We start from the raw sequence: 18,840 nt of genomic DNA, 5'->3' as shown, positions 1-18,840 counted from the left end.
CTAACATCAGCAGAGCAGTGAAAAGAACCAAACCATGAATATGACTACATTTGTCCAGGTGTTGCCATGCAGCATTGTCTTTTCAGTGATGTATTTGAAATGTTATGCTTTGTAGAACACGGTGGAAAACATAGCTCAACCTAGAACCACGAGCTTAGGTGTTCTTGCAGTTCAGGTGAGGTGCAGTGAATGAGTGCAGGTCATTAAGTTCCTGTAGTGGAAAATTCAATTCACTTCACTTCACTTCACTTCACTTCACTTCACTTCACTTCAATTCAATTCAATTCAATTCAATTCAGTTCAATTCAATTCAATTCAATTCAATTCAATTCAATTCATTTCAACACTTTATTGGCATTTCAACAAGTTGATTGGAATTTGGCGCAGTGCAGCTCAAAATACAGTCCATGCATACACATATAATTTCTTCCATACCCAATAATGATAAAAATTACACAAGTAAAAGGTAAAAGGTAAAAAGAAAAAAGAGTAAAATATTCCCACTCCCCATCCTGACCTCAGTCATTACATGCCAACCTAATCACAGACATAGATTTAAAAAGTACAGTTGTGGAGTGCAAATACAAAGTGCACAGTGCAAAGCACAGTGACCGTAGACGTACGATTCTATGGATTGCAGAAAAGTGCAAGTGCAAAGTAAAGTGCATATTACAGTTAAAATTGCAGTGCAAAGTGCAAATATAAAGTACACATTAGACTTTAAATGGAGGACCTTGAATGGAGGGGGGCACAGGATCGTTAAGAGTTCAGTATATGATTTGCCACAGGGTATGTACTGTTTTTAAATCTACTGGTTTTGGTACCAATAGATTGCCATCTTCTCTCTGATGGGAGTAAGTTAAAAAGACAGTTTGCTGGATCAAAGGGATACAGGAATAAAAGAAAGAGGACACAGAGGGGAGATCGCCAACTAACCTGGCTGCAGTACACACTATCTTCTCCAGCTGTGCCCTGTCTTGTGCTTTTGTATTCCCGTACCAGATAAGATGTCAGAACGTCTCCACCGCTGCCTTATAGAAGAGCCTCATGGCCCTTTGAGAAACCCTGAACTTCTTCAGTTGTCGCAAAGAGTACAATCTCTGGTGACATTTCAGGATTATAGTGTCCATATTAATTTCCCATTTTAGGGTGTTTGAGATTGTTGTGCCCAAGAATTTAAAGTTCTCCACCCTCTCAACCACTTCCCCATTTATCTCCATGGGCTTGAGTTCATGGAGATAAATTTCCATGGGCTTTATATCCATGGGCAGGAAAAGAGCTCTGTGGCTCATTCTTGGGATAATGGATGACATGATATTTGTATGAATGAGTTTGTTCGTACTACCATGGGGATACACCCATTTGATTTGAATGACCACATGACCTTTCCTTAAACACCATCCTCAGGAACCACTTTATTTTTTAGCTTCACAGTTAGTTTTAAACTTTATAAACTGTGGCAGGTATAATCTAAATTGATCAGAAAAGTGTTTAAACCTAAACCAACCTGCTTACAGCTTTACAAATGATTGTAAGGACAGTCAAAGGGAATGCAAGTAGCGGGTGAAATTGTGATTAAATATCACAATTGTGAATCATCAGTCTGGTGTTGTGAACCTCCACATGATAAAACTCAACTGAAGGTCTTTTTATTATTTTTTCCTCCTCTTCAATAAGATGTCGTCAGGCCATTAACATTGACAAGATAATGATAATGATGATTGTGTGTGTGTGTGTGTGTGTGTGTGTGTGTGTACGTGTGTGTGTGTGTGTATTTGTGTGTAGCTTGGAGACACCACTGGAGGGAACTGTTATGACATGCCTGTTGCTATAGAAACCCTGGGGTGGGGTGTCTGTCATGAACCATTTCTACTCCCTGATGGGAACACACACATGCATGTGCAAGTTGTTTACCTGTGTGTGTGTGTGTGTGTGTGTGTGTGTGTGTGGCAGGCTGAAACATGGTTGGCTGAAACCCTTGGGTTTTCTCTGTGTGTCAGTTTGATCCCCAAGGGCCCACAGGAAAACAACTGTACTCACCAGCTAAATGATGACAAACACAATCTGGTAGACTGTGTATGTGTGTGTAGTGGAAGGGGGGGGGGGGAGTACAGATGTTTCCCCTATCCAGATTCTAAATAAGACTGATGATGAATTGCCCCTCACAACTAAATTACTTACATGACGCCTGCGTCACGTGGCTTAGGGTTTTGGAGACTCAGAAAGGACTGTTTCCTCGGGGCAGATGTGCCAAACAATGCGCCATTAAAAAAAGTTAATCGCTAATCACTAATCACTATCTGATCTCTGTGTGGGGCATGGGCTCTCATAGTACCAGTAAGCTCTGGTTAAATAAGCTGATTGGTACACAATTTTCACAGTGAGCTGAATAATTGAAGCTCCAAGTGTCTTGGTGTCAGTGTGGAAGAATATATAATGAAGTGTGTGTGTTCACCTGAACTGAGAAAAACTTGCATTCATTAATAAACTCATCACATTAACATTCCAAACTGTAACAGTCAACATGTTTTATTTCAATTCACTCATTACAGAACTAAAGATGTTGGCAACATTTGATGACTAACTTAATGTGACACAGTTAACCCATGTAGTTGATCCGGAGAGATAACGTTACTTCACTATTTAAGGGGCCATGTTATGAAATCTCACTTTTTCAGTGCTTATGCACATGTATTTGGGTCTCTAATGAGCCTCCTAACACACAAGCTGTGAAATAAGACCACTCAGTCAGTTTGGTGTGGTCTGGCTTGCTCCATACTCATGTGATTCAACAAGCCATTTAGATTTCATGCCCCTTCTTACATCACATGGGGCAAAGCTAGGCTAAGCTAAGCTAAGCTAAGGGCGAAAAATTTGCCCATATGGTGGGGCTGGACTGGGGGACAGAGCCGCTGCTTGCTGACAGAAGAGTTGGCCAGAGAGCAGAGCCAGATAGTCCTGTGTCGCTGCTGCTGCTGTCCTCTGGAGGAATAAACACCCGATTCTGCTCTAATCCGGAGCAGTTTACCAGCGGGAGGAGTTTATTTTTTAAACCACTGGGATTAAGTGGAGTTATCTTAAATCTTGCTTCTTAACCTAGCTGGAGCTATCACTGGAGTCATACACCATCTCCACTGCTGTCATCAGTAGTAAACATCTTAAATGCTGGTGAGTTTACATAATTTTAAAGTTACACAGTATATAGATATCTATATGTATAAACAATAACGTTGTTGCCATATTTATGCCTTAAGATTACATCATTTTGAGTGTGGATGGAGCGGCTACAATGTTAGCATAGCTCTGATTGATCCAAACTCCATTCAAAAGTCAAGCATTTTAACATGTATTTGCTTGTTGTCTTACTTTTTACAAAGTGACATGTAGTTATTTTGGCATCCTTTTGATCCATTCATTGCAATTAAATCACAGCAAAATCTAAGTTTATTTACACTCAAACCAGCCATTCTGAATAGGGCTGTTTAGACAGGACGAGAAGGCTGCTGTGGCGCTTGACCCTTGTGGTATTTTGACCAAAGCAGGTCAGATACATTTTATTAAGACCTCAGGGAACTGTGTTAACTTGTGGAAAAGGGGTATGATATGGCCTCTTTAACTACAGCGATCAATGTCTATTCTGTTTCTTACCATTGGTCATACAGTCAGATTTTGAAGGGAAAATAAAGCCCTGTTACATAGACATAGTTGCTGTCCTCTGCACATGGCCATAGCACATGGCAAACACAATTTTTTTTTAACTAACCATTGAATGAACTCAAATATATATCTGGGATGAGAAAAAGATAAAAGGCCCTTCCTTGCTCTGCCAAATACAGCCACATTTTTAGGGGAGTCCTCTCTGCGCTGGTCCACAGCAAGGTGCTGCTGTGTGGATGCTGTAGGTGAGAGACAGGATGCACACATTGACAGTATCAGAATCCAGTATTTGGAAAAGCATGAACAGTGGCTTTTTATGATGTAAATATTTATTTCATACAAATATTTTAGAAATTATTTGTTTTCGGGAAGAAAGAAAAACATGTCAAATAACAGCATGCAGGTTGGTCAGGTCGCTGTCTCTGTCTCTCTCCTATGCAGCACTGTGCTGTATAGTCAGCGTAGTCATCCGTGGCCTGGTAGAGACATGGTGTGAGGACTTCCTTTGCAAAATAGTTTCAATCCAATCCAATCCACTTTATTTATATAGCACGATTTTAACAAACACAAGGTTTCCAAAGTGCTGCACAGCAAGATTAAAAAACACAATAAATAGCACAACAGAACACAATAAAACGATGAAGGACGCAATAGGATAAAAGTAATAAAATAAAATAAAATAAAATAAGATAAAAACAAATAAAATAAAATAAGATAAAATCTAATCAAATAAGATAAAAACAAATAAAATAAAATAAGATAAAATCACATAAAATAGGATAAAAACAAATAAAATAACATAAATAAAGTGCACTGCTCACACAAGGTGCAACACGCTACATGGTGTCAAAGGCCAGAGAGAAGAGGTGGGTTTTAAGAAGAGATTTAAAATGAGACAGTGAGGAGGCCTGTCTAATGTGCAGCGGCAATCCATTCCACAGTTTTGGAGCTGCAAGAGCAAATGCTCGTTCAGCTTAAGCCTAGCTTTAGGCACTGTCAGGAGCAGCTGGTCAGCTGACCTGAGAGAGCGGCTGGGAGTGTAGGGGTGCAGAAGCTCAGAGAGGTTTAAAAGCTTTAAAAGCAAATAAAATAATTTTAAAATGAATCCTAAAATGGACGGGCAGCCAGTGGAGTGAAGCTAAAATAGGTGAAATGTGCTCATACTTGCTTGTGCCAGTTAAAAGACGTGCAGCAGCATTTTGCACCAGTTGAAGACGAGCAATGGAGGACGCACTAACCCCCATATAAAGTGCATAGCAGTAATCCAGCCGAGTGGTCACAAAGGCGTGGATTACTGTCTCAAAGTGCTGTCTCTGAAGGACTGGTTTAATTTTTTGCCAGCTGCCTCAACTGGAAAAAGCTTGACATCACCACAGCTTTAATCTGACTGTCAAATTTAAGGTCTGTGTCCACTTTTACCCCTACATTGTGCACAGTTGGCTTGTGATATTGTGCCAAAGAACCCAGATCAACCAGGGGGGTCACAGAAGTGCCACCAAAGACCATGACTTCTGTCTTTTTTCATTAAAATTTAGGAAGTTTAGAGACATCCAGGCTTTAATGTCATGTAAACACATCATGCAATCATCATGCAATGGCTTAACACTGTAGTAGTCTGACTTTTTTAGGGGGACATAGATCTGACTGTCATCCGCATAGCAATGAAAAGAAATGCCATGTTTCCTAAGAATTGAGCCAAGTGGGAGTAGATAGAGGGAAAATAAAAGAGGGCCAAGCACAGAGCCCTGTGGTACCCCACATGAGAGGGGAGCAGTGAAGGACACAGAGTCATCAAGGCTGACACAGAAGGTTCGATGTGACAGGTAGGACCTGAACCATTCAAGCGCTGTGCCACTGATGCCCACCCACTGTTCCAAACGAGCAATCAGGATTTCATGGTCCACTGTATCAAAAGCTGCAGTCAAATCTAAAAGTACAAGGACAACACAGTGACCAGAGTCAGTAGCTAAAAAGATGTCATTAAAAACTCTTAAAAGCGCTGATTCGCTGCTGTGCAATGTTTTAAAACTGGATTGGAAAATCTCAAGAATATTTTGTTCATTTAAAAAGTCCATGAGCTGAGAATAGACAACCTTTTCTAAGATTTTAGAAAGGAAAGGCAATTTAGAGATAGGCCTGAAATTTGCCAAAACAGTAGGATCCAGCCCAGGTTTTTTTAACAAAGGTTGCACAACGGCATGTTTAAAATGAACAGGAACCACTCCAGAGGACAGACTGCTATTAATAACTGTGAGAAAAGATGGTCCAACAGTCTGGAAAGCATCCTTAAAAAGTCAGGGAGGGACAGTTTCATCTGGACAACCTGAGGGCTTCAAATGACCAACAATATCAATATCAGAAAAATATTTTCTTTTAGCCTCTTTCACAGTGGATTGGTAATGACGCCAGTAATCCCTCAACATTTGAAAAGACACTTGCAATTTGTCCTTTTTCCACTTTCGCTCAGCTCTTCAACAATCCTGCCTGGCAGCACGGGTTGTTTCATTCAGCCAGGGCTCCGCCTCCGATTTAGTTTTATGCTGTCTGGTCTGGTCTGATCTGTCCTCATACACAGATTCAGGCATGACGCAGTTTTGACTGAACGCATCTGAGAAGTGAGCAGCAGTGGAAGGGTTAATAACTCGACATGTGCGAGCAGCAGCACGAGGTTTAACCGTTTGACAGCAAACAGCAGCTTCAAACAGTACAGGCATATGATCAGAGAAAAAAAGCGTCACAGATCTCCAGGTTAAAAACACGCAAACCATGAGATAAAACAAGATCAAGTGTGTGACCACGTTCATGTGTAGGCCCTAGTACAGACTGCACAAGATTAAAAGAGTCAATGATGTTTAAAAAGTCCCGCACCAAAGGATTTTCAGGGCAACACACATGAATATTACAATCTCCAACGATAAGGACTCGGTCATACTTAGGCATAATATCAGCCAAGAACACAGAAAAATCTGTTAAAAAGTCTCTGTTGTATTTAGGAGGCCGATAAACCACAGCACACAACACCGTGTGAGAATGCCCCAGCTCAAAGAGACTCAGTTCAAAGCTGGTGAAGGAGGATGACAGCGATATCTGTTTGCAGTTAAAGTCACTCTTAAAAACAGTCACAATTTCTCCTCCTCGGCCAGACGTCCAAGGAGAATTAAAATAGCAGCACTCGTCAGGTAAAAGTTCTGTGAAGACACTGGATTCACCAACACTCAGCCAAGTCTCGGAGATAAAGAGGAAATCCAGTTCCCGGGATATGAAGAAATCCTTAAGGATAAATGATTTATTCCCAAGTGATCTGGCGTTGACCAGACACAACCTGGCAGGAGCTGGCAGGTCAGATCGAACAGCTGACGAGGAGGCCCGACACAGAGGCCGCAGGATCCCCAGATTCACTCTGCACCAGCGGAGACAAGGAGAGCAGGGTCTGCGGGGCTGGAACACCACATCCGAGCCCGCCACCGGGACCAAACAGGCAGCAACAGGGTCCAGGGAACGTCGAGAGACACACAGGCGAGGCCCAGCTCCATATCCGCCAGGATGTATTAACCCGGCCCTCAACCTCACAAGACAGCCGCTACGCTTTCCCCGGGGTCAGTGCCGTTTTCACCGCAGAGTGTGGCGGAGGTATGTCGGGATATCTGATAGGAAATGAGGGTCAGTTTTTCTCCCGTAATGATCAAATTTGACAAGATTTTTGGTGGTGATTCTCAGATCTAGCAGCGTTTGGCGATCATACACCAGTAGAGTGTTGACGGTATGTGCAACAAGTGTTAGAAACAGCAGAAACACACACAATAGTTGGAGCAGCTGACGGCCCGCCTGACACACTGGCGCCATCTTGCCAACCCTTACTGGGCCATAAAGTGTAAACATTTGCTGAGTTTATTGATGAACACTTATTTTAACACTTTAATATCCTAAAATTAGAAGTGTAATAAAAACAAAAATAGGGTTTTTACACCTATTTCCACTTTTATTTGAAATCAAATACAAAAACAAATAATTTTGCCGCCTCAACAAATAAAGATACAAATGCAAATACTGGGTCCTCTGCACATCCCTAACTGTCAGGCACTGCAGCTTGGACTGTACCTCATTTATATAGCACTTTGGACAAAAGCATCTGCCAAATGAATAAATGTAACATACAATATTATCAATAACTTCAGGAGAATTAAAGAAAGATTATATTAAGTGACTGAAACCTGTATGTTCCAAGTGGCTGTATGGATGTGATTATACAAGGCTTAAAACTATAAACTTGGTAAACTATAGTCTGTGTGTTTTGATGTTACATACAACTATAGTTTCGTTATCACAGTGCAGACATGATGTTGTATGGACAGTCTTTGTGAAAGAAATTCGATCTGAAATCAAACATCTTTCAAAATAATTTAGTACATAAACACCTGCTACAGGAAACAGACAACCAACCTCCGGACCAGAAATATTTGGTCACACGTATGTGTGCATGCATTTTATATTGTGTGAATCAGCTGTGGTATTTCGATGACTCATCTCACCCCTAATAGTGTGTGTGTGTGTGTGTGTGTATGTGTGTGTATGTGTGTGTGTGTGTTAGCTAATAGGTGAGAAACAGATTTCAGCAGCTCAACTCTTGTCAGTCCCCCTATTATTTTTTAATGTTTCACCCTTTTTTCAGAAGATAATAAAATTATAAACTAATTTGATCAGCTATTGTGTAAAACAGCAGAACAACTTAACTGAATACATCAGATGATAATAATAGTAATTGTTATATTTAAAACTACTGACATTATACGGGTCATGTATGAAACTTTTATCTGAAGGAAAGTTTCTTATTAAAACAGAGCAGAGCAGCAAAATCAGTCAGAGGGAAAGCAGACAAATCTTAGACCATCACACTGACAAAAAATTGTAGGGCTCTTATTCATTTGAATGGGGGCAGTCTGTCTGCGCACTGGGTGTGCCAACACAGGGGGCTCCAGTAAAACAATACAGGGTTGTCCAACAAAAAAGTTGAACTTAGCTCAACTTAACGTCATCTGGCAAGGTGCGTCACTGGCCAGTCACAAGCATGGAAGCACACATTTCTGGTAAGTTACTTTGTAATGGCAACAGCATATTTCTACTCTTTACCTTGCATTGCGACAAAAGCTAAAATAGTTGCTGCCATGGTCCTGTTTCACCGAATTTGCAATATGCAGCTGCGACTTGCAACATTTTGATAGTTAATCAAAGAAACACCACTCATATATGAACATGTGAGAGGACTGTAGGACTCACAAATGTATGTACAATTTGCGACTGACAGTCAGTTGTGAAACAGGATGCTGGTACTGTTTGCATGTAAGCAATCCTTGCAGATCTCTTTGTAAAATGGGCCCATGAGATGTAAAATCCAGTTTCTGAGTATTATAAACCACTGTGCATTGTTTTGGAGTCAGCCTTCAAATTGTCACACAAACTCGACTTCCTGGATTGTATTTCATGTCTCCCAGTACATTAAGCAACACAGCTCCATGTGTTGTTTTAATGCACGGCTCTTTTAAGTTTGAATGCATGCTAAAGGAAGCAGTAGATAAGCTTAGGCCATTTGTAACTTTTTTTTTAACTTTCACCAAAATTGTCAGAAGAAGTTTTTATAAATTACACCTACACACCCTGGATTCTAATAAATATGTTATTATAATATATAATATGTATAATACTACTTGCTTTGCTAAAAACATTCTACCAAAAACATTTCCATTGCAGTAAGGGTGACATCATACCACACAGGAGTCATAGGGAGGTGGTCAGGGTGGATGGTTAGGTGTAACCAGTTCTGCTTGATAATGTCGTCTAGAGACATATCCATTTTATCGGTCATTATGCTGCCCCAATACTGCTAAACTGTTAAAGAAATATAAAAATTAAGCCTAGAAATGCTTGGTCCCTACACTTGGCTGGTGTAGACTTTGACACCAGAGGCAGGGATTCAAGTTCTGCCTGCCTTCTGTTTGTATGTTTAGACAACTAAAACACTTGGTCATATCAACGTGTCAAGATAAGCTGATTATACAGGTATTATTATTTTATTTAATTATCATATAATTTTTATTTAAAAAAAAAGAAAAAAATCTGCTTCTTTGCAATCTATGCACTCTATGCATTGCCTCAGTGCACCACTTGTTGGCACCTATGTTCAATCGGACTTTATGGCACTTACTCGTGTTGCTGTCTCCTTTTTGATAAAGCTTATAGTTAGGGCCGACCAGGCTCGCCTTGGATCAGCCCTTAGTTATGCTGCTATAGACCTAGACTGCTGGGGGACTTCCCATGATGCACTGAGCTCCTCTCTCCTCCTCCTCCTCTCCATCTGTATGCACTCATGTAACATCAATGCATGTCACTAACTTTGCTTCTTCCCCAGAGTTTTTTGTGCTTTCTCATCTCACAGGAAAAGCTGAGTCCCGGGCCGAACCTTCGCGGTCCTTCGCGGTCCTGATGGCATCCTTCCCTGGCTGTTGCTGCTCGTGCTTGTTGTTGTTGTTGTAATTTTTTTTCTTCTGTCCCCCCTCCCCCTTTCCCTCTCTCTTTCTCTCTCTCAACCCAACCGGTCAAAGCAGATGGCCGCCCACCAAGAGCCGGGGTCTGCTTGAGGTTTCTACCCGTTAAAGGGGAGTTTTTCCTTACCGCTGTCGCCAAGTGCTTGCTCATGGGGGAATTGTTGGGTCTCTGTATATTAAAGAGTACGGTCTTGACCTGCTCTATGTGAAAAGTGCCTTGAGATGACTTCTGTTGTGATATGGCGCTATATAAATAAAAATTGATTGATTGATTGACAGTATACAGAGTTTTTAAATCTAGTATCTGGTATGCATTATTTCTTTTCCACCTGCATTCTGCAAAGACCTACCCCTACTCTGCCTGTGATTGGCCCTGACCCTGATATTTTTACCCTAACCCTAACCATCTCACTCCTCATGCCAAAACCTAACCAACAAAGGCAACGAGTAGTAGCCAATCAGAGGCAGAGTAGGGCAGGTCTTTGTAGAAAGAAAAAAATCAAGATGTCTGGTACAACATTGAAAGAACCCAAACTTATCTTTTAAAAGACAATTTGTAGTCAGAATTTGACTTTATAGGCATGTCAGATTTACAGGGCATTAATACCAGAGGTGACCTCTGTAATTATCACCAATCACACAAGGTCTTCAAGTTATACTGGCCCTGTGTGAGGAGGCTTTATTGAGACACTTGATCAGCTGAGGCCCTGCTGCAGCCTTTTGCTGGAGGTCAGTCTTCCAAGTATCTGGGCTGGATGTCTTCATCACCTCTCTGTGTCTAGCTGTCCATTGTACAGAGGTCTTGTCTTCAGTGAAAGCCTCTTATTGGACATCCCTCCTCACTTAATCTAGTTAAGGTTTGCCACAACAGTTGTATTAGGACTGCTCTATGCTCTCTACAGTTGTTTATTGTTTAGGTTCCATACAGCCAGCGAGCAGCCAAAGCCTCTTATGCTGCCAAAAGAGCCTGTGAGGACAAGTGCCTAATGGGTGACTGGCCTCTCTTCACATAGCCCTCACATCAGTAAAGCCTCTTATTAGAGCCTCTCTTTAGCCTTATAATTGATGCTTCAGCACTAGAAAGCTGCTCATTTCACATCAATACCTATTCAAAAATATTACTAAACTTTTTTGGAAGTCATAGTAATGTTATGGCAGACTTAAGTCAATGCTTTATTGTGAATTACATCTACTCTTTATAAAAGTTATTTTTATTTTTTGTGTTAATGTCCTTTTATCAGCATTTATTTAGTGGTGAAGGAGTTATGGTGCCATATTAGGCAAAGCAAGTTTATTTGTGCACCTTTCAAACACAGAGGTGAACAAAACACATCTAAAGCCATTCTAGTGGCTCTGGGAGGACTTTAAGCTAAATTCTAGTGTCAGCATGCTAACATGCTCACAAAGGCAATACTTACATGCTGATGCTAAGCATGTATATTGTTTACCATGATCTTTAGCATGTTAGCTTTATAATATTTGCTTATTAGCACTGTATACAAAGTATAGTATAGTAATGTCACTAGTTTTGCAGGTATTTGGCCATAAACCAAAGTATTTGACAAATCCCTGACTGACTGACTGACTGACTGAGTTGCCTTGGCCGAGTATTGCCACTTCCTGTATCCCTTGTTTCAAATTAAAGCCCTCTAGTGTTTCATACACAGTCCAGACATATACTACATTCTGAGCTAGTTTTTTTCACACAAGACTGTTTTCTGTCTGAACACCCACTAATGTTTCTGCTGACTCCACTGAGAAGGAGTTTGTTCAAAAAAAGGGCCAACTTCTGTTGTGTGGAAAACCTTTGATAACATGAATTGTCAGAGAAAATGAGTAGAGGCACTACATCACACAACAAAGGCAACAAAGGTGGATATGATTAGTCAGTCACATCCAGGAGGAGTGCAAGCAGAGAAGAGCAGATGGTTGAACAGCAAGATGAAGTTACTTTAATAGTCACATCTATACACACATTCACACCTATGAGCAATTTAAGGTCTCAGCCAAGAGAACCCATGCAGACAGAAACAGGGAAAACATGCAAACTCTTCACAGAGACAGCTCAATTCCAACCCAGGGCCCTCTGGGAGATATGGTGGTCATGGGTAAAAATTAAAAATGTCAAAAGTAGTATGTCAAGGGATGCAAACCCAGGAGGTTGGTGTTGAACTAAAATGCACAAAAAAGATCTTCACACTGCTGCTGCACTGGTACTGAATGCTGTCAGTGAACAGAAATCACTGATGCAGAGCAGCTGCACATGAAAATACTTCATATGTTCAGGTCATTCTGTACAGAACAAGCCTCTACCCACGTGTTCCTCCATCCCTGCTAGATGCAGCCACATCAAATGTTCTCTGTGTAGGACCAGTATGCATTTTGTTAATGATTCTCTGTCTTTCTCTTATTAGTTACAGTGCATGTACTTCCTGCAGTCCCAAAAATGTCCAAGGATTTGGTGATTTTTAATCTTTAGTGCACGTTCTCTCCTGCTGAATAAATCCCCCTCCATTTTGTTAATGACGTCTCCATCACAGTAATGAAGCCTTAAGTGTAATCGTGGCAGATTTAACTATGTGTGCGTGCATGCTTGCGTGTGTGTGTGTGTGTGTGTGTGTTGATGGGTTGCAGGTTTGTATGTCTATCCAGGTAAGAATTAATGTGAGAAAGTGAATAAATCAATGTTTGCTTATTTGTGCAAATAAATACTCATATGGACTTTATTTACCCCTAGATGACTTGATTAATTGTAAGTGTCAGGTCTGATGCAGTAGTTGTAGATGTATTAGCAACTCATATACCTGCCTGGTTTTGTAAATGTCTATTTTGACATCTCAGTTGATTTCAGTGCTATTTGGTTTCAATTTTGGATAGATACTCCAATGCATTTTGCCACAAGACTTTCATTTTGGTGAAAAAGCTTACTTTTAGTCTTGGTCTGTTCATCCTGGTTTGGGCCCCTTGATTCTAATGAAGGGAATCTTAAAGCTACATCAAACAATGATATTTTAGACAACAGTGTTTGTCCCTTTCCTCTTTCAACATGACAATGTCCCTGTGTACAAGCTAGCTCCATATAGAAATGTTTTCCTAGTTTGGTGTGGAAGAACCTGACTGGCCTGCACAGAGCTCTGACCTCAACCCCATCCAACACCTTTGGGATGAACTGGAACACAGACTCCAAGCCAGGCCTTATCACACAATGTCAGTAGCTGAATGTGAGCAAATCCCAAGAGCCAGGTTCCAACAGCTGGTGGAAAGCCTGAAACCAGAAGAATGATACAAAAGCATTTATTAATGCCCATGGCATTGTCATTTATGGCTGGACCTGAGTGCCCTGAGATGACTTTTGTTGTGAATGGCGCTATATAAATGAAAATTGATTGATTGATTGAAGTATTATTAATCAGATAAGTTAGTTATATAGTTACAGTGTTTATTCTTCTATTCAGAGCTCAGGAGAGGACAGCAAACACTGGCACACTTTATGTTGGGTAAATGTTGATCCAAGGCAGTGTTGGTCATTCTCAGGACGTCCAGAGTCAGTCAACATACTTCAGTTAGCCAGCGCTGACAACCATTCAGTTTGTTAAGTCACCGTTAACTCCTGTCGTTATGAGTCAAGCTGAACTCTTGACTGAGTATCCCAACTGGAATTCTCTCCATTCTGTCACTCATTCATCCACAACAGAACCCAGCATGCTGAGGGCTTCAGGTAGTGAATCTGAGCTGCTGAATGGTCTCACAGACCTGCTCTGAGGCTGTATTTAGATCTGCTGCAGCTGTATTGAGATGTACTGAGCCGTATTAAGATGTAGGGATGGAGTACTGAAGCTGCATTGAGGAGCACTGAGGTTGAATTGAGATGTTCTGAGCCATATTTAAATTGTACTGAAGCTGTATTGAAGCTGTATTGAGATGTATCAGAGCACAGCTAATTGAAGATGAGCAGCAGAGAATGTCATGCTTTGTAGCTGAACGGGATTGTCCATGCTGCAGCAGCATGGCATTGTGGCTAAAAAGGATCCTCCATGCTATTGTGGCATAAGGAGATTGTCCACTGAAGAAGGTAAGAAAAGGAGAAAAGCCATGAAGAGAAGGAGCACTCGAGCTGCCAGAGGTGATGTAATTCTGCTCTGTTGTGTGTTGTCTGTCTGAGCTCTCTGTCTCAATAGGAGAGCCGACTCAGATTGAATGTGTCCAATGTGTGGCCCAGCCCAGCCTCTGTGTGATGTGTGGCCAGGGCCAGCCTCTCTATTTGATACGTGGATCAGTTTGACCTCCACATTTGATGTGCAGAGCAGCCCGACCCTTCTTTTGTCCTGAAGAAAACCTTCTAATACTGAGAGCAAAGACCTTTGCATAGCTCCACACAGGAGTTAGTACGACACACCAAAACTCAGCATGATGTTCACACTGAATGTCATTTGGTTATAACTCCATTAGGCAGTCTAATATCTCATTAGTTGTTATATATCTTATTATCAGAAGGGGCATTTGATCATGCTTCAGACATCACAGACATCTGTCTGATGTATCCAGTGAGTAAAGAAGCTGAGTGATTCATGGTACAGTTAAAGTAAGCCAGATTAAGATTGGGTCACCCAAATTACAAAAAAGCATATCCTCATTTCCCCCAGATAGTATCTATCCATGAAGGTAGTTTTAGTTTTATGTGTCCAGGTTTTGAGATCTCTGAGATTTCTGCCACCACCCCAATACTATAGAGGTGAATGGAATTTAGGTTTTGGTACATGCAGCTTTGAAAAATGAAAACAACAGCAACAGAAACACTGTCAACAGCATAAAAAGTTTATTCTTGACCTCAGGAATAGTCCAACTCAAGGTGCACTGAGTAACTTTTTTCATTTTCAGGGTTTGCAAGCCTATAACACTGTCTTCATCTGCAGTTGAAAAGTCCCAAAAAGTCCTGAAGGTCCTTGCGAAATCAACCTACTGATCTTGCATGTCAGCAGATCCATCTCCATGACCACTGAGCAAACTCCATCCGCTGACGTTCAGTGAAGACTGTATGATAGAGCTGAGAGCACCAGAAAAAAGATGGAAGTGGAGCTTGAATTTGGATCATTTTGTCATATAGTCAGCAGTTTTCGTTGAACTTCTTTCCACCAAAGAAACATTTCTTATGAAAACTGTCTTCAGTGTGTTCGGTGAGCTATTCTGTAAGATAAATTAAAACACTGATAGAATAAAATGAATGTCAACAAACAGCATCTGTGTACACCGACATACTAGTGGTATCAAGTTCAGACCAGACTTCAGTTTGAAGGTCATCCTCTGTTTGATTTTAGTAATCTAAAAAGTGTGTCAAGTGAGTGGTTAAGGATGCTGAGCTGCTCTACAGCAGGTCTTTTGTGCCCACTGCTGTGAAACAATGATCTGACACTGTATCCAGAGATATGGGCTTTTTTTTTCTTTTTCAACATAATTCATAAGGTCTTGTTTCACATGTATTTTATTTCCCTTTGTTAATTTAAAGGTTTAATTTCATATGTATTGCCTGTATTACGTGTCCTGTTTTTAGGTGCATATGGTCTGCATTTATTAATTAATTGTATATTGCTTTTTAATCCTTTGGATAGGTGGGCTCCAGAGCTACACCAATAATTTCTGTGTTAGTGTTACTGTTGTTGTGGCAGAACGCCTTTCATATGTTGTCTGCTGTGACTGTGTACTCTGGGTGCATGGTGAATGCAACCATGTACATGCTATGGACACCGCTTTTTTGTTCAATTGTGGATTGGTGAATTGGATTTTTTGAGGCCATTATATAGTGCATACATTTACACTTAGAATTCAGACACATGCTGTACATAATGAAGATATAGTGCACTATATAGTATGTATCGTATGTATATATATGTATTTAGTATTAAGGCAATGTTTACACTGCACGTCTTGATGCCCAGCTTGGAAATTTTGCCTACATTCAATGCAGTGGAAGTCCTGGTAGCCCCTGGGTTTTTCCCCTCTCTGTTATATGTGAGAGAAAAAAGCAGAGCACTCCAAGAGAATAACAATGTAGTGAAAATTCTCATCTGTGCTTTTAGTGTCATCACCAGATATCTGATGCCTATAGAAATGATGTCCATATGTCTCCTGAAACTGATCTGAAAATATGGTGTATATATATATATATATATATATATATATATATATATATATATATATATACATATATAAAAAAAAAATCCCTCTCACCCCCCTCCCATGGGGGGGTGGTGGTGTGTCTTCCTCAAGCTCGGGTCCTCTATCAGAGGCCTGGGAGTTTGAGGGTTCTGCGCAGTATCTTAGCTGTTCCTAGGACTGTGCTCTTCTGGACAGAGACCTCAGATGTTGTACCCGGAATCTGCTTGAGCCACTCTCCCAGTTTGTGGGTCACAGCCCCCACTGCTCCAATTACCACTGGCACCACTGTTGCCTTTAGTCCCAACATCTTTTCTAGCTCCACTTTTAGCCCTTGGTATTTTTCGAGCTTCTCGTGTTCCTTCCTCTTGATGTTGCTGTCACTTAGGATTGCTACGTCTATCACCACACAATGTCTGGTTGGTTAGCCATCACCAGCTTGTCAGTCTGGATCTGGAAGTCCCACAGGATCTTGGCTTGGTCATTCTCAACCACCTTAGGAAGTGTCTTCCATTGTGACCTTGGGACCTCCAACCCATACTCAGTGCACATGTTCCTGTACACTATGCCAGCCACTTGGTTATGGCGTTCCATGTACGCTGTTCCTGCCTTCATCTTACACCCTGCTATTATGTGCTGAACTGTCTCAGGAGCATCTTTGCGCAGCCTGCACCTGGGGTCCTGTCTGGTGTGGTAGATCCCCGCCTCTATTGATCTTGTACTGAGTACCTGTTCTTGTGCTGAAGAGCGCAGTCCTAGGAACAGCTAAGATACTGCAACCACAACAGTGGTGCCAGTGGTAATTGTGGAACATGTGAGCAAAAATCAATCATCTCAGCCTTCATATCACAAACTAAGTGAAATCATTGTAGATTTCAATGTAGAGTTAAGTGGGGGAGATTGAATGAGTGAATAATTGCTTTGATAGGATTATTCCATTGATGAAATAATCCTATCCTATCCTAATATTAGGGTGCGAACAGAGGTCTCTGTGGAAAAAACATCACCCCCTGGTTGAAATAGAGATGCCAAAGTGAGTCAAACACTAAGCTGATTCCCATCTGCTCTGTGCGGTTTCATTTCAGTTTGCCTTTATCCCTCTGTCTGTCCGTCTCTTTATTTGTCAGTGAAAAGGCAAAATGCCTCCCTGTCACAATACCATCTTGCTGTGATTACCATGCAAATGTATTTCATTAGGATGTAAATGATCAACATTATGATGATATTTAATTAGAATGTAAATGATGATTATTTGTATGAAGATATCAGCAGCTGTGGGAGAGGACTGTGACAGCGCGCTGTTGTCTCTCTGACTGACTAGAGAGATGGATGGATGGATGAATGGATGCTTTCATTCATCTATTAACAATATTCTGTTCTTCCCTCCTCTTTCATTCCTCCTTTTCTGTTTCTCTTTTTGGATCCCACTAACTTGCACTGTGTTGATGAATGGATTAAAACCGATTCCAGCAGTTTGGGTTCCAATAAGGTTTATTAGACTTAAGTTTTTTGAGTATTGAAATTTAAAGTATAAGGCTGGTGATTCTATATTTTTTTTCATTGTCAACAAATCTCATGAAAAGACTACAACCTATCTGACTCTCAATACTCTACTCTGTCGGTGGTCCAGTAGTTCCTATTGAAGACATGCTGTAAATTATTTAAAACAGCTCACAAATATACAGATTCATTTTTGAAAAAAAGCTTGAAAATTTCGTCTGTGTCATTGTGTGGAGTGCATTTGTCTCATGTGGAGTGCACTGCGTTGCCTGGAGCTGCACCGGAGAGGAAACATCAAAAGCAGTGCAACAGGATGTGGTAGCTGGGCAAGTGCAGGGCAGTGCAAGCTAGGCTAACTGTTAATCCACACAAAATGGCAGGTCCAACAATCATGTTGTCTAAAGTTCTCTGGACAGCAAAATGGATTATATAACTCCAACTCCGCTGGTCACTCATTGACATGCAAGAGCTGTCTACATTTAACTGAGACATGTACTTTCTTTATCCTTTCTGTTGTTGTTGCACTGCTATGGGCTGGGAGGAACAGTATTCTGTTTTTTGTGTATACAAATACACAAGAAAATGACAATAAACTAAATCTTGAATCTTGAATTACCAAATTTTATACCATGGATATCTGGGTGACCTCTGATTCCGATTACAAGAGGTTCTAAAGCAATATCAAAAAGAAGAGGGGAAAGGGGATCGCCTTGCCTTACACCACATTACAAATCAAAAGGTTGGGATTTGTCTGTATTAGTCAGAATCCACTGGCTCCCAGTTGCTGCCCACATCTAATTCAAAACCCTGACACTCTCTTACAAAACAGAAACTAAAACGACTCCTGCCTACCCAAACTCCCTCATTCAGGAGTTACCAAACTCCTGAGAGTTCCTCTCAATTTCTAAGAAAAGGCTAAAGACCCAGCTTTTTCGCAAACACCTCTGCACTTGATGGACTGAAGGAAGAGAAAAAAACAAAACAAAACAAAACA

The sequence above is a fragment of the Thunnus thynnus genome, chromosome 5 (assembly GCF_963924715.1).
Source record: "Thunnus thynnus chromosome 5, fThuThy2.1, whole genome shotgun sequence".
In the NCBI taxonomy this organism is placed as follows: Eukaryota; Metazoa; Chordata; class Actinopteri; order Scombriformes; family Scombridae; genus Thunnus; species Thunnus thynnus.
This window is presented reverse-complemented; position numbering follows the sequence as displayed.